Here is a 9,681-nt window from a genome sequence, read left to right as displayed (position 1 = left end):
AGCAGTCAAAAACGGGGAAGGAGAAAACACTGACTATTCCAAATGGCTTCCCTTCTGTAGATTAGTGTGAACTGTGTGGTTGTATTTTGTTCAAGTTGACAAAAGAGAAACAGAAACAATCATGTTCTTTTAAAAAATGTGTCAAAAATGCAGCTCAACAATAAATGTTGTCGTCATTATTATTAGATTAAATTCAAAATCCTAATTATACTAATAATTAATTTTGATTGAAAGAGTCTTTCAGAGTTAAATTTAAAACTACATCAGCATCTAAAGGACTGTTCAACACCACAGACTGGGGCGTTCTCTGCAGTCCACACGGAGAGGACATTGACAGTCTCACTGACTGCATCACGGACCGTGTTCATTTTTGTGTGGAAAACACCGTACCAAGAAAAACAGTGCCGTGTTTTTCCAACAATAAACCCTGGGTCACTCCTGAGCTGAAGACCCTCCTAAATAAAAAAAAGAGGGCTTTTCTCTCTGGGGACAAGGAGGAGCTGCGCAGAATACAGAGGGACCTGAAATACAACATCAGGAAGTGCAACGACACCTACAGGAAGACGCTGGAGCAGCGCCTGGAACAGAACAACATCCGTGATGTGTGGAGAGGTCTGAAACACATCTCAGGCCACGGTGAGGCTGGAAATGGTCGCCAGGTCACAGGTGACCAAGCCTGGGCAAATGAACTGAATCTGTTCTTTCACAGATTTGATTCTGCCCAGCCCCCCATCTCCATCCACACAGCCCCCTCTTCACACCTTTCCAACTCAGGCGTCTCCTCCCAGCTGCAGCTGTTAACACCTCGGCACCACTCTGCCCTTCTTCCAACTGGAAGTACCTGGGGGTTGTGTTGGACCACAAGCTGGACTGGACTACCAACACGGACCAGCTTTATAAGAAGACCCAGTCCAGGCTGTTCTTTCTCCGGAGGCTGTGCTCCTTTAACATCTGCACAAAACTGCTGCACATGTTTTATCAGTCAGTGGTGGAGAGTGCTCTCATATGCTGCTGTGTGCTGGTGCAATACCAGCAAGAAGAACATCTCCAGGCTCAACAAGATCATCAAGAGGGCGAGCTCTGTGGTGGGACTGAAGCTGGATCTTGTGGAGGAGGTGGCAGAACAGAAAACTCTGACGAGGTTCAGGGTCATCATGAGGAATCCCTCACATCCCCTATATGAGGCCTTCACCAACAGGAGTACATTCAGCAACAGACTGCTGTCCCAGCGCTGCTCCACAGAAAGACTGAAGAAAACTTTTGTTCCTCGTGCCATCAGGAAATACAATTCTCTGGTAGGGCATCTTAAAAGCAATTTCTTGTAATTCTTGTTTTTATTTATTTATTTTTATTTCAGTTTCTTACCCACTGTTTTTAAATTATTAATCTTTCTATCTATTATTTTTTTTGGTCTATTGCTATTTTTACTATTTTTATTGTTTTTAATATGTGTATGTGTTTTATGAGTGTGAGCAGATGGCCATTTCTAAATTTCCTCAGGGATTATTAAAGACCTATTTCATTTTATTCTAACAAAGGGACCTCCCCAACAATTTACAGCTCCTGACCCTGAATCTGAATCTGCCTCACCCTGAATCAGGTTAGGATGGAGTTAAGGAGAACGAAGGTCAGGAAGGCAAAAGGCCCTGACAGCATCACCTCCAGGCTCCTCAGGGAGTGTGCAGACCAGCTCTGTGAGGTGATGCTGTTCATATTTAATATGAGCCTCAGACTGGAGAAGGTACCAGTCCTCTGGAGGACTTCCTGCCTGGTTCCGGCTCCAAAGGTACCTCGTCCTACAGAACCGAACCGCTTCAGACCTGTCGCCTTCACCTCCCACCTGATGAAGGCCATGGAGAGGATCATCCTCAGCCATCTCCGCACCCAGGTGAGCTCAGCACTGGACCCGCTGCAGTTTACATATCGGCCAGGCATCAGGGTGGATGACGCCATCATCTACATGCAGCATCGGGCCCTGTCTCACCTGGAGGCCCCTGGGAGCCCTGTGAGAGTCATGTTTTTTTTATTTCTTCAGTACTTTCAACACCATCCAGTCATCACTGCTGAGGAGGAAGCTGGAGGTTGCAGGTGTGGACCAACATCTGGCTGCTTGGACCATCAACTACCTCACTGACAGACAACAGTTTGTGAGGCTGCGTGTCTGATGTGGCGGTCTGCAGCACGGGGGCACCTCTAGGGACTGTGCTCTCCCCATTCCTGTTTACCCTGTACACATCAGACTTCACCTACGACTCCCACCACTGTCACCTGCAGAAGTTCTCAGATGACAGTGCCATTGTGGGCTGTGTATCAGGGGGGGACGAGCAGGAGTACAGGGGGGGGGTCATCTCTGACTTTGTGGGCTGGTCTGAAGTTAACCACCTGCTGCTTAACACCAGCAAGACGAAGGAGCTGGTCCTGGACTTCAGGAGGTCCTCACCACCACACCTACCGGAGAACATCCAGGGTTCAGACATTGAGTTTGTGGAGTTTGTGGATGTTCACCTGAACAACAGACTGGACTGGTCCAACAACACGGATGCTCTGTACAGGAGGGGCCAGAGTGGCCTTCACCTACTGAGGAGACTGAGGTCCTTTGGCGTGTGCAGACAGCTGCTGAGGACCTTTTACGACACTGTGGTGGCCTCAGTGGTCCTTTATGGAGTTGTGTGCTGGGCAGGAGGCAGTACAGGCAGAGACATGAGGAGGCTTAACAAACTGGCCCGGGGCTGCACACTAGAGTCCATGGAGGAGGTGGCGGACAGGAGGATGTTAGCTAAGCTGACATCCATCATGGATAACCCCTCCCACCCCCTGCACCAAACTGTAGAGGCGCTGACCAGCTCCTTCAGCACAAGACTGTTGCACCCTCAGTGTAAGAAGGAGCGCTACCGAAGGTCATTCCTCCCCACAGCCATCAGACTGTACAACACCGTGTCACAGTGACACTCCACGGTCCCACGGGTGTTTTTCATTCACTCATTTATTTATTTACTTTTGTTTTAGTTGTTGTTGTTTTTCAAATGTTCTTGTTCCTAAACGGTTGTTTGATTGGTGTGTACTTTTTTATGTTTTTTTTTTTGGATATTCTAAAAAAAAAAATGGTATCACGTTTACAGTGGATCACATGCCACTGTCGCAGCTGTATTTATTTATAATGAGAATGTCATTTTTGATGTCCTTTTTTTTGCTGTTACTTATGAATGTTGTTTTTGCTGCCACAGATAAGTGAATTTCCCCATCTGATAAATAAAGTCATGTAAAAAAAAATGTTAAGCAAAGTTCATAGATTTAAGCAAAAACCAATAAATCTGATAAAACAAAGTAGGTTTTAAATAAATTGACAAGACTTTAAAAATCTAAATATGATATTTCATTTTTGCAATATTATAACATTAGAAATTGTAAAAATACTGAACACTTCTGACTGATTTAGCTCTTTCAAGTTAAAAATGTCAATTGCATCTTTTATCCTAAAGAAGATTAAAAAAATTATTTGTTTTGACTCAAATTCTCTAAAGGGAAATATGGTGTTATTTATGGGACCAATATGGCAACAGAACATCAACATGAGACTGCTTCTTCCCCTCTTGCAGCGCTAGTTGCACAATGCCTTTTGCACCACTTGATGGTGCTGCTTTTTCAGCATTTGCACTCACACCCTCTAACACTGTGGGTGGGGGTTATTGTGATTCAGCTCCTTGCCACATGAGATAGACATGTCAGACACACATTAGAACAGCAGCAAATTTAAAACCATTGTAAGTTAGATTCATGGGCTTCAGCGAGGGGGCGGAATAACATCAAGTTGATGGCACGGCAAATTACAAGGGCGCCAAATTACTACCTGGAAGACTGATTACTGTAAAAGTCACGTGCTTTGCTCTACAACACTTCTGAGAACAGGTGCAGCTCATTCTTATGGAGGAGATGCTTGTCCATTCAAAATAACGTCTGTCGTTTTGACACAGCATGGACACATGGAGAGCCAGAACATCCGTGTTTCAAGTTAATCAACTCCATTGTAGAATGAAGAAACTGTATGCAATGCAAAAAACAAAAATAGATTATTTGATCACTTTCAGAATTTGTCACTGAGAGCTGGAGGAATCAGAGCAAGAATGGATAAGATCAGTCACAGAGGGACAACATACATTTAGTATTCTACACTGAGTATGCTGGTTTAAGGATGCTGAGGTTGAACCACTAAAGAGGAGCTTCATATATGTAGTAAAGGAGGACATGATGGTTTAAGTGAGGATGATGCACAGGATGGGATTAGACAGAGGCGGATAATTTGCTGTGTCGACCCCTCAAGGGAACGGCCGCGAGGCAAAAGAGATCCAGGCTGCGTCACAAGGAAGCGGCCTTAATCAATTCTGGAAGAAAGTCAAGAGGTCGAGCAGAGGTGCGCACGTGGGGGTTGAAGCTGCATCTGCAGCTGGCACGGGGTACGTCTGTTTACAAGCTTGACTGCAGTATAAGAACCGGGCGCTGGGGGGCGCACTGAAACTTACGCAGACTCTGAATCACCCGGAAAAAAGCTAGCGTGCAGAAGCTACATCGACAGGAAACAAAACTAGCGGTATTTCAAAATAAAAGACAAATTTGGAACATACAGATTTTGACCGGACATTAAAGATGCTTTGATGCCACACGACCATAAATACAATTTCAAGATTTGATTTTAGTACCAAGAACAATTTACTACAAAATTTTTCCCCCTATAAAACACAAGACAATAAAAGAGTTCGTTGTTACTGGTTGGAAATAACTTAAACAATACTAAAAAAAAAAACATTTCAGTTTAATTTGATAGTAAGTTTTGTATTGAACATGAAAAAAAATACATTATATAAAGGGGATATGATAAAACTGTTCTTCAAAAACTCGCTGCTTACTTATTTTGAAAAACTGTAACCGGATGCAGTACTGCCTATCCTCCTCGTCATTGCGTCTGTGTTGACACCGGCCATTCAACAGAACCCCACAGAGCAGCTTTGATTGCCGTATTCAGGCTCCCGCTCCTTGAGTTCCTGTTTCCGCTGCAGCCCTTCTCTGCTGCCTTCTTGGAGCCACAATCTACGGCTGCTTGTGCCCCAGTCCCAGCGTCCCGCATCCCTGCTCGGATGCCTCTGGAGGCCGGAAAGTCATACCGAGGTAGGTGACAAGAAGCCCGCTGTGTAGCGCCAAATCAACCGCAGAAGTGGCGGCTCCGAGTCCGCACATTGCCCCGCTCCAGCCCGGCCTGTTGACTGCGTCGCTGATGAGATCACTGTTACCATATAGCGGTCACGGTAGGAAGGGGTGTCTGGTCCAGTTATTTGGCGTCGTTTAACGGCTCCGTTTTCTGTTCACGGGGTTTGGTTGAGCTCTTCCTGTCTGAGCAAGTTTAGAGGCTAAAAAGATAAACAACATTTTTGGTACTGCACGGTTACCTGGAGGATGAAGAGGAGGATATCTGTGAGGAGCATCAGCTGAGCTCCTGTGTGCTATCTCTCTGCAAGCATGTGCTTTGTGTTTTTGCTGGAGTTCATACCAGAAATGAGAGGGAAACCAGATGAACCCGCATTTATGGACAGGGGTTGCTTGGAAGCGTGCGTGATTTATTGTTTTATGGGAGGGCAAAGCGGTTTGTGCTACTGCTGGCTGTCAGGAATGACCCGGTAATGATCTCTGCTGTCAGGTGAGACTCTGTGGAGGCGTGGCTACCATTGAATAAGCTGCAGCCGAAATCTAAACCATCACTGATCCTCAGATTGCACGGATGCTTGCATTGACTGTGGTGGGTCTACTGGTGGGGTGGATCTGACACGTCAGATGATCAGTGTGCAAAAGTGATGCATGTGCATTCTTTCACCACATACTCATTGCAGAAGTTCATAATAAAAAACATACTGCAGTCACATTTTATAGTCCAACAGTTTAAAAAAAATATATATATATATAATGATGCAGTTTTTAGCCAGAATCCAAAAGCGTGTCATTTTCTGGCACATAGTTTCTGCAGAAAAGCGGTATAGTTAGTTGAGTTTGGGAGTTTGTGGAGTAAGTCTGCCTCCATGTCCCATCATCAATCTGTTTAAATGTTCTCCAGCTAGCTTACAGCCCTTCAGCTGTACAGTTTTGAGCCAGCTGTTAGGACTGCACAGCTGGACGCCAGCTCATGGATCTAGTCATCTACAAGTGGATTCATCAGAATGGAGTGGAGCAGGGAGTTTGTGGATGCCCCAGCCTATTTTCTACATGACAAATACGATCTTTTTCCAATCACATTTATTTGCCTGCTCCTGATTCTCAACAAATTACATAAAGAAATACTCAGAAATGCAGTTTTAAGCTTAATTTCCTTTATATATGTCCTCCATTATCAGAAAAATGCCATAAAAACATGTTAAAAACACCATTTTCATTGTCTTTAATTAGAAATACAATGACAAATTCAGCAAATTTGCCATTCACAATTGTTATCTTATCTGCTTTGGTAACCAGGAGAGCAGACCTGATTAAGTTAGTAGCCTTAATCCATTCATGAATTAGTAAACAGTGGTATATGTTGCAGCGACAGCAGCTATTCTTGTGGCTGGCGGCGGCAGAGGGGGGTTCGCTTCCAGCGAACGCCACTCCGCTGCCTCGGATCGACGTCGGTTGAAATTGGAGCTCCTTCCAACTGTCAGAAGCCAATTATTTAACATAAAGCGAAGTGACTCACTTCTTGGCAACAAAACGCTTTGATCAGAGCCTTTGTCAGTTTTGGACGGAGCATAGCCATGGGTCGACTCCTTCATATCAGCCAAATGCAAATAATTACGTAGGGGGTTGGGGGGGGGGGGGTGTAGTTCATTCAAGGCTGTGAAGTTCTGATCAGCCAAATGGAGGCGATAGCATTAAAAGTGACCCCCCCTCCCCCCATATCTGAATTAGCCGCTTTCTTTATGTAAAATCTCGCGGTTGTGTCTCATCATGATCACATTTTTCAACTTCCGCGTTGAAGCTGAAACACATGATAGTGCATATTTAATGCAGGAGAACCCCCCCTAACGTAAGTTAATGTCCTTAATCCCATCTCCCACCCTCTCTCTTTGCCCTCTGCGCTTCCACCTTGCACACCTCACACCCCTGTCTGTCTTAATTTTTGACTAATGAGTTCATTAAACATATTAGTGTTGCTCTGCCAGAGACGTTCGATGCGGCACGGTGAGTTAAACTGGCTGGTGACTCGTTTAATAGTTTAACCTGTTTCCGAAATGAATTTGTTCCTCGCGCAGTGAGCACCGTTTCTGCGTTTGTTTGTTTTTTTTTTCCTGTGCAGCAAGCTGCTGCCAAGTGGAGTTTTATTTAAAATAGCAGTCGGATTTGTTTTTCATTTCACTTCTGTCTGCAAAACCAGCCTGTCACCTGCACAGCAAGTGCCTCTGTTTGCATGAAAAGCCATTCTAATTTCAAGCATCACAGTGTTTTGGCTCAGTGTACAGTGTGTGTATAATGCTTGATATTGGCTTCGGTGTGCTGTTTATACATCCCCTTTCCCCTTTGCCGTCCTAGATAGACTCTTTTTTTTTAGGGAAAACAAAAAATCCAAGCAGAAGAGGATAAAAGCCAGAATCCATCTATGAGGGAGAAAAAAACAGCTCAAAATTTCAGGACATCTTCCAATTTTTCCAGCATTTCTTCAAAAGAAGATGTGTGTTGTTGCATTGTTGTTTGGTTTTTCTAATCTCTGTGCAAGATATTTCAGCTCCACACAATGTAAATGGAGCAGAAGCTATTGGAGGACGGTTTTACCTTTTTGTAGATTCCGTTTAGGGGATAAAAAGCGCAGAAAACTTATATCAATCGATTCAACACTTCCTGTTTTTGGATTTGAGTGGGAAAAATAAAATAGCTGCTTTAAGAACACAGTTCATGTTGTCATTTTTCATGTGGTTCTTAGAAAACCCTAGTGAGATGTATAAAACACTCCTTTCCTAAAAGATTCCTAACATTTTCATCTTCAGGGATTCGTGCAAACCACCTGCAGAATGTGTCTACTTTCTTCTCTTAATACATCTGCAGGATGCAGTGTCTCTAAAGGGCAAGATCTGCAGAAAAAAAAACAGAGACCTTTCTGCATCCCTCCTCTCCTGCCGTCACCCTGCCAGAGTGCCATTATTATCTGCATTGTAAGGCAGAGTGTCTTTCTAGTGAATGTAAGAGCCAATCACAGGGCAAGCATGAGGCAGGTTTCCATGGAGAGAAGTGGACAGGCCGGCTTTAGCTTGATCTAGGTGGATAGTAGTCTCCAACAGGAAAAAGAGAAAGGGTCCAGAAGCACCGTCCTGTTGTTTGCCTGTCTAAATGTCTGACTGGTATCAGATTGGATATGCATTGAGTTTGGATCTAGTGGCTTTGTTGGCTTTGGCAGATGTTTAAGTGGATATTAGGTTGGGAGTTTTGGTAGCTCCAAAGGTTTACAATTTGTCTGTTGTTACCATTGACTATAAGTATTAAACCGAGTGACTCCTTTCCCCAAACAGGAAGTACCCGTTGGTTCCAGGAAACTAAAATCCCCTAGACTTCTAAAGAGAAATAAACAGCTATTACTCAGTCATATTTGTCAGAATAACCATTCTTGCTCTGCTTCCCTTTTTGTAACATGTTCTTGCTAGTCCTAATGTGTTTTTCATGATTTTTTTCTCTGTAGTGACTGTTATTCCATTTATAAACTGGCCAACCAGACGCCTCAATAAAATTATGTGGTTGAACGTTCGAAGTGTTTGACAGATTCTCTCAAGCCTGTATTCAAGTGGTAGGAGTGTAGCTTTCCACTCCTGATTGGTTGCCATAGAAATGTTGACTCGAACCAACTCAGACCTATCACTGCTTATTGACGATGTCTGGCTTTCAACATTTCAGCATCTGTATCGTGAATAAAATGATGACTGCATCAACTTCAGAACGCTGGAGCTGGAAGTAAGCCATCTTCTATGGGTGATGTCACACTCGGTTGACTGGTCATGACCTGTTTGAGACCTCGCAGTCTTCTGCCCTGGTTCTGTTGGGCCCAGCAGAGGGGAAGTTTGCATTTGCTGCACAAACATCAGGCAAGATGTGCAGTTATTATTACAGCTTGCGTTTGGTCATGGGTTATTTATTTTCAGCTCATTGGAGCTGTCCAGAAATATTCATGTACCCTTCCACATGCAGCACATGGTTTCTTTACCTTTTGATCTTTTCTGCACTTTCTTTATATATAAACCTAGTGTCTATTTTACACACAATGCGCTATGAATTCAGAAACCGCCAACATGAGATGGGGAAAAAAGGGTTTTCTAGCATTCACTGTATGTAGAGCAGAATTCAGGCATGACTTACAGTGACAATTTTTAGCTCATCTAAAGTTGCTTAGAGATTCTCTTTGGCGACACAAACAGCACTCCCTAAAACCTCTCACATACCCACAAAATCCCTTTTACCAGTACCCACGGCCCATCAAAGAGCCTTTTAGCCCCTGTGAGTCCCCAGCTCAGGCCGGGATCAGAGCAAGCACGGAGGGCTGGAGGGATTCAGAGTTGCTGCTAAAAAACATTCTCCAGTGCCAGAAAAGATAGTGTGCTGTCTGAGTTGTAGGAAGTGACACTGTGCAACATCTAACTCAGACAGGAAGTGAGTTCACTTTGGTCTTTAGGAGTGTCTACGCAA

General features: G+C 44.1%; 1 protein-coding gene across 3 annotated transcripts in view; it reads left to right on the top strand.

Moving 5' to 3' along the window:
• Positions 1 to 4,931: 4,931 nt before the first annotated feature.
• The window catches only part of fut8b (fucosyltransferase 8b (alpha (1,6) fucosyltransferase)), a 92,756-nt gene continuing 88,006 nt past the window's right edge, over positions 4,932 to 9,681 (top strand). Inside the window, exon 1 of one of the 3 annotated variants that reach the window (XM_020714495.3) lies at positions 4,932 to 5,160. The gene's annotated coding sequence lies outside the window, so the exon portion shown is untranslated. The remainder of the gene's footprint in view (positions 5,161 to 9,681) is intronic. The other 2 variants (XM_020714496.3, XM_011491681.4) reach the window with 2 other exon arrangements.

Source organism: Oryzias latipes, chromosome 24 (assembly GCF_053564925.1).
Source record: "Oryzias latipes strain Hd-rR chromosome 24, Olatipes_Hd-rR_3.1".
NCBI lineage: Eukaryota > Metazoa > Chordata > Actinopteri > Beloniformes > Adrianichthyidae > Oryzias > Oryzias latipes.
This window is presented reverse-complemented; position numbering and strand designations above follow the sequence as displayed.